Here is a 6,432-nt window from a genome sequence, read left to right as displayed (position 1 = left end):
AAACAGTCTCCAATGTCATTACATAGTCCCACAATTTTATTGGCATAATTTCACTCCTTCATCTGCAGTTGTTTGTTTGGATAGAATCATAGATCTCTTTGACCATCTGGTGAAAAGGAAGGGCTCACTTCCCAGAAAAATACAAAGGTAAAAACATTTGTACATAAAAATAATATTTCTAGAATGCATGGATTTCCCTGAAGATTATGGACCCCAGGTGAATAAGCCCTGATCCAAAAAGACTATTCTTTGGTAATGTTCTGATTTATGATGAGCACCGCATAGAATATCATCTGCTCCTAGGTCTTTTAAGGCAGAATAAGAATAAACCCAGAATATTTATTCTACTTCCTTTGCACATAGTACATTTTAAATGTATTGAATTCTTCACTTTTGTTTTCATTATTATTTTAACCATTCTGTTTGCCTAATATAAAACATACTCAAAATTTCTGGTATATAAATTATGTCTGGGGAATAGGTTCATCACTTCCTATCAAAAATTTGAGATATTCCAAGTAAGTACAATTTCTGTCTAAGAAAAAATTAGGACTTATACAAAATCCAAGCTTTGCTAGCACAAATCTCTTTATTCGATCAAAAAAAAGGTTCATGTGAAATCACGTCCTTACCAAAGGAGATTATACTTGGTACATCCAATGAATCTAGATGCTTCGATGTTGTTACTAACACAGATTGAATGAGCTACAAATACCTTAATATTCTAAGAGCAAATGAGTAGTGTGGAGACAGACTTAGTTGGCACCGAAGTGCCAGTCCTCAGTTTCTCTTACTCTTTCTTTGCTTTACTTCAAGTAAACCCACTGGAAGGGGTTTTGCGAGAGTGGACAGAATAGTCCCAGGAGCACCTGCATCACCTTGGAGAAAGAGCTGCACCCACTGCACCCGGCCTTGCAGAGACGAGTGTGTGGACAGAGAGCTAAGGCAGACCATTGCCCTGAACACACACATCTCCAGGATCTCAGCTTTGTTGGCCACAGTCACAAGGCATTGCGTGGCCTGGTGACGTAACTCTTACCATCACTTCCTCTTCTTCTTCTTTGTTTTTAAATTTTACTTCAGAAGGAGGGACTGAGGTGGTGCACATTTCACCCGATTATCCTCTAGTTTTTCTTGAGTCATGAGTTTGTTTTTAGCTCCTGGAAGGAATGTGTGGATGTATGTTGCTAAAGCAAAAATACCCGATAGGGAGGTGGGTGTGTTTCTCAGGGAGTGCCTGTCAACATACTTGCTTGTTCCCCAATCCTGATCCTCTGAATTCAGATTAGGAGGAAATTTGCGATGAAAACGCCAAATTGCAAAGATGACCAGTTACTTAACAATTCTGTATCCTCCCCACACTATTCAACGCCACCCCCATGAAATCAGACCCAATGGGGGGGGCAACATACAAACATGCCTTCCACCGTTAAGGTGACTCATTCAGGGGATGGAGCATTCCTGCTGCAGGCTGCATCCTGATAAACCACTCATTTAGCCAATCTTTGCTCCAAGAGCTACCATGGAGGGGCTCTCTGTTGGACTGTTCCCGCACAGTCATTCAGCAGGTCACCTCTGAGCCCTTAGACCAGAGCCTGGCATACACTGCACATTCAAACATTGTTGGCAAGGACTCAGCACAGATCAAGCCAAGTGTCTGCTGGGAACCAAGGTTCCCACGCAGGTCTGCCTGACTCCAGAGACCTCAGTTCACCCCTTCCTCCATGCCACTGACTGGTGCGAATGCCAAAACCATGAAGGCACACCTTTCAGACAAAAGGAAAAAATAGAGCCTTTAAGACAGGCAAAACTATAGGGGGAAATGTGCTCGCTAGCACATCAGAGTGAGTTTACAGTGTTATGCGGGCTCTTGACAGGGCATTTTGAGGCCAAGGGAAACAGGCATGTCCTTGAGACAAAGCTGATCAACTATCTGAGGACGAGGAAATGCCAGGAATTGAAAATATCCCAGCTGCTGGACTTGAACCATAAAGACTTTGCAGAGATTTGCTTTATGACAGCCACTAAAAGAAATGGTGAAGGTGGCCAGTAGAGCAGTGGCTTAAAAGAATACAAAACACACTCTTCTCTGCTGCCCGCAGAGGAAGCATACCACACAGAAAGGAGGGAGACGCGGCAAGCTATGAGGATTATAGAGGAAAGTGAAGAAAACAGCAGAGGACTGTAAGCTGCAGAGTTTTTTGTTTTTTTTTTTTTAACCGAGTTATAATTTATAATCATGATTTACACTTCCAGCTCAAAGATAAATATACAAAGAATATATTTTAAATGGCTCCAAGAAATTTACACAAAAGGTGTCCATAGTGCTCGTGTTCACAGGGTTTTTTCGAGATATTTTGGTCTTTCGAACTGGTCAGCATAGAGACGTTGGAGTAGATACCCACCATCTATGCGCGGTCCCTCTAAAGCATACAATAGGTAAGTGTGCCAGTCCACTAGTGTTTACTAGACAGTCTAACTAAATGCAAATAGAGATTAATATTGGATGATTTAAAATCAAACACAGGACTATTTTATTTTATTTTTAAGATTTACTTATTTATGCATACAAGTGCTGGGGTGTAGGCCAGAGTTGCAGGGGGTGGAGGGGTGAGAGGATGCACCAGAGACACAGTGGGGAGCAGAACAGGTGGATCTACTGAAATATGCTGTTGAGGGAGCAGCAGGCGAGACAGGAGAGGTCGGCTGTGCCATGTGGGTCAACTCCCTGACCGAGGATCAAACTCGTGCTGCAGTGGCTGCCGATAGCTTCATAGTACTGAGACTTAACCCCCTGCTCCACCAGGAGGCCCTAAAGGTCTATTTTAAATACTACATTTATTATTAATATTGTAGCTTTTTCTCACCAAACTGATATACATGACATTTTGTTAATATTTTTTTTTCAGTGACAGCAACCACATTGTATGTGCTTTGTAACTTTAAAATAAATCTTGCTTGAATACTTTTAATAAACCCCTGAGAAGCCCTGGTTCACACTCACTGTGCTTAGTTACTCAGTCTTAATGGCTCTAAGTCACATCATGGAGGCACTTGGACCCACTGCTGGATGGGGCTCCATCAACTGTTTTCACTAAATCATAAAACTCACTTTCCAGCCTCAAGCACCAACAAGAGTAAGGTGCTGATTACAAAAAGACCAGTGAAGTCCCTCTCTCTTGCTGCCTATCAATTGCATTTGCATTTTCCTGTTTGATTAGAGTGATGAAATCATTGAAACGGCTCATGTAAAGGATATTGAAATCACTTAGAAAGTCTCCAAACCCCAGTGCTGAGCATAACTGGCCAGAGATGAGAGGTGGAACAGGTGTTACACTTCATATTTTTAAAAAACAAACTCACATAATGATGGAAACCTTTGTCTTTACGTGCTTTCTCCATGCCGTGATTTATCTTCCAAGGGTAGTAATTTTTCTCACTCACTGTTAAAACATCATTTTTACTGTGAAGATACAAATTAAGTGTGACAACAGCATAAAAAAGACAATTTCCTTCTTTGGAGAAGTGAGTCAAGCTTTACAAGGTGTGGTTTGGGGGATGCAAGAAACAGGGCTGACCGCTTCCAGCAACTGCCTAAGAAGCTCCCACATAGTGACAACCGCAGCCTTTGACAAGGGAGACCGTCATCCCTTTCTACTCTAAGCAAGAATACATGCTTACACACATGATATAATACACACACATGCATGTGTGCATATGCTTATACATGGAACAACACACGTATTATGTGCTTACACACAACAAATACATGTGTACAGCCATGTGTGATCACATGTATCATGCATGCAAATACCTGCTATTGCTACATGTGTGTAATGCACGCCTGGTATACATGCAAACACGTAAGCATGAGTGTACACCCACCGTACACAACACACCTCATATATCATACATGCGCCCGCACACGTACACACACACACACAGTTCTGGCTGAGAGTCAAACCTCCCTTGGCCCGGCACTCGGCATGGCATCCTTCACGCTCCTCTCACAAGTCTGTGGCACCAAGTTCTCTTAGCACCCCACTTGCGGACACGCGGGAGGGAGTGATGGGGCGTCAAGCAAGTGGCCGTATTAACCAGTGAGCATGAGCCACACCACAGTGACGTCGGGACTCGGTGCTGGACTCGGAGGCACCTGGTGCCGAACCCGGTGCCGAGCCAGCTCCGAGCATGTCAGCGGCGGGGCTGGTGGGGTCGGGGCTGAGAGCTCAGGCTCGGGGAGGCTCCGACCCACGCTCCGTGTCTCAGATGGGCTGAGATCGGGGTGCAGAGGAATCGGGACTGCAGAAGGGCTGGCAGGGCTCTGCAGCGGGCCCTGCGCTGCGCTCGCACCGCACCGTGGTCCTGCTCCGCACGGCGAAGGGGCGCAGGTACGCGCGCCGCAGGACAGAGCCCCGCAGGACAGAGCCCCCCCAGGACGAGCCCCCCAGGACAGAGCCCCCCCAGTACAGAGCCCCCCAGGACAGAGCCCCCCGCAGCCCCGGCGCGCGGCTCCAGCGGGCGGAGGGCGCGCGGGCACGAGCGCTCCCCCTCGGGCTCCGCTGCCCTTACATTTTTCCAAAATTAAGAAAATGAAGTCACCGAGAAAGTAAACCGCGCGCGGCGCACTGCGGCCCCCCACGAGGACAACACCCAGCTCCGTGGCCTCTGAGCGGCCTCGCGCCCAGGCCGGGGGCTGCAGAGGCGCCCCGGGGCGCACAGAGCAGGGGAGCCAAGGGCAGGCCCCCACACCCCACCCCAGCACCCCAGCGAGGCCGGCCGAGGGGCGGCGCACACCCCGCAGCCCTCCTGACCCCGAGGCCAACGCGGGGCGCGGGCGGGGCGACCCGAGAGCGCAGGGCGGGCGCGGCCCCGCGGGCACAGCAGCGCCTGGCGGGCCTCCGGCGCCTCCGCACACCCGGCGGGGCGGGACTCCAGGGCGCTGGTGACCAACGCGAGCTCGGGCGCAGGCCGGGGTCCCGAGGGCTGGTGTCCAGCGGGCCTGAGGAGCTGCTGGGCAGGAGCGCAGACACCCGAGAGGCCGCTGCGAGGCCCACCGGGCAGACCCGGGTGGGGCGCTGTGTGGCTCCCCGGAGGGCCACGGGGGAGGGCCACGGGGAGGGCCACGGGGAGGGCCACGGGGAGGGCCACGGGGGAGAGGCACCGAGGAGGGAGCACAGCAGCAGCGGGGGCAGCTGGCAGGGCCGCCCCCAGAAGCCCCGAGAGTGTCCGGGGTGCGCTGACTACAGCACGCTGGCTGCCAGGCTTCCCCCTAAAAATAATCTGACGATAATCACTAAATATGCAGATAACCAGAATTTGTTCCTGGAAATTATGATTTAGAAGGTCTGGATCGGATCCCAGGCAAGTGTTTCTAGTTTCTTTTTTTTTTTTTTTTTAATGATTTAAAGTTATTTTTACCTTCAGAAAAATTTGAAAACCAGGATTTAGACTATATACGTATCTACTATATATGTTCAATATGTTCTTTTACCCTGTCAATAACGATGTTGGATCTACAACCAAATATATTTCTGTAGACTAAACAACATGTATTTCTACATTCTTCACAGATATTTCTATGTTCTATAAATACAAACAGCATATTTCATAAGTATGTATGTGTAGGCATGGAACACTCACATGTTCTACATGTCACTACAGAGTGACTATAAGTCTACACATAACACATTTCTGTATTTGATATGTACATAAAATTTGAGGAATGATTTCTACGCACGTAAATACACAAATGTAAATATGGCATTTTTGTATTTCCACTACATTAGTCAGGACTGCTCAGGGAAACAAACAGGACACACACGTTGATATAGAATTTTCCAGAAAAACCAGCTCACACAGTTATGGAGACTGCGGTCCCACGACCGGGGAGGCTCAGGAGAGCTGCTGGTGCATTTCCAGCCAAGTCCAAAGACGTGAGACCTAGAAGAGCCGATGGGGGAAGTTCCTCTCTGAGGACAGAGGACAGATGCCGGGCCCAGCTGTCAGGCCAACAGAGAAATTCTCTCCTTTGAGGAATGTTTTGTTATATTCATTTCTTCTGCATTGGTGGAGGCCGCCCTCTCTACGCTGGGGGAGGGTTGACTAACTCAGTCTGCCAGTTCAAATACGGACCTCACCCAGAAACACTCACAGACACACAACCTGCTCAATGTTTAGCCAAACAACTGGACACAGCCCGGCCCGGTCAGTTGACACAATTAGCGTCACACGACATGCAAAGGTGGAGTATTAGGCTTCATGCTACTTGTCTGCTGTTTGGGTATCTGCAGTTGGGTGAGAGGGATCCTACTTTGGACAGTATAAGCACTTGATACTGAGCCCTCGCCGATAAAGGCTATTATGTGATCACTGAGTGATTTTTGAACAAATTGCTGAAAATCCTTACTGAATGCTTGAGTTTTCTAACCT

Source organism: Talpa occidentalis, unplaced genomic scaffold (genome assembly GCF_014898055.3).
Source record: "Talpa occidentalis isolate TD23 unplaced genomic scaffold, MPIMG_talOcc4v2.1 talOcc4.10, whole genome shotgun sequence".
NCBI classification, from domain to species: Eukaryota; Metazoa; Chordata; class Mammalia; order Eulipotyphla; family Talpidae; genus Talpa; species Talpa occidentalis.
The sequence above is the reverse complement of the archived record's forward strand: the minus strand, read 5'-3'. Positions refer to the sequence as shown.